Source organism: Oryzias melastigma, linkage group LG19 (genome assembly GCF_002922805.2).
Source record: "Oryzias melastigma strain HK-1 linkage group LG19, ASM292280v2, whole genome shotgun sequence".
Classification (NCBI taxonomy): Eukaryota; Metazoa; Chordata; class Actinopteri; order Beloniformes; family Adrianichthyidae; genus Oryzias; species Oryzias melastigma.
In genome coordinates, this window is record NC_050530.1 from 4,935,033 (window position 1) to 4,935,585 (window position 553).

Genomic DNA, 553 nt, shown 5'->3' on the forward strand with positions numbered 1-553 from the left:
GTCGGACCGACCCAAGTGGGTCGTATCAAGGTGACGATGTCTAACGGGGAGGAGAAGACATTTGGGCAATCCTGTGAAGGACATTCGTCTTTCACTTTTGATGATGGTGATTACTTTAAATCACTCACTCTTTGGTCCAACAATGCTGGAAACCGTCTTGGTGGTATTAAATTAACAACCAGGAATGGCCGAAGTTATCAAGCTTTCCCGACTGAAGGGAGGCCTCCAATTGAGCCAACAGAAGTAGATGTTGGATCTGGGATGTGTTTTGGAGTTCATGGGAGAGCAGGACGTGAAATTGATGCATTTGGGTTCATGTTCATCAAAGTTTCTTAGGAAACTCGTTGTAGAGGGCTAGTTGATAAAAACCCTCTGGGTTCAGCTTCTTCATGACAACAGGAATGAATGTTTGACAGAAATCTTTTCATTTTCTAGCCCTCCAGAAACAGACAACAGCTAAACTTTCTGCTTCTAATCAAAAGGGTTTGGGTCTTTAAAAAACACTTAAATGACACATTTGAAATGATTTCTTGAGCTACATTTATGGGTGATG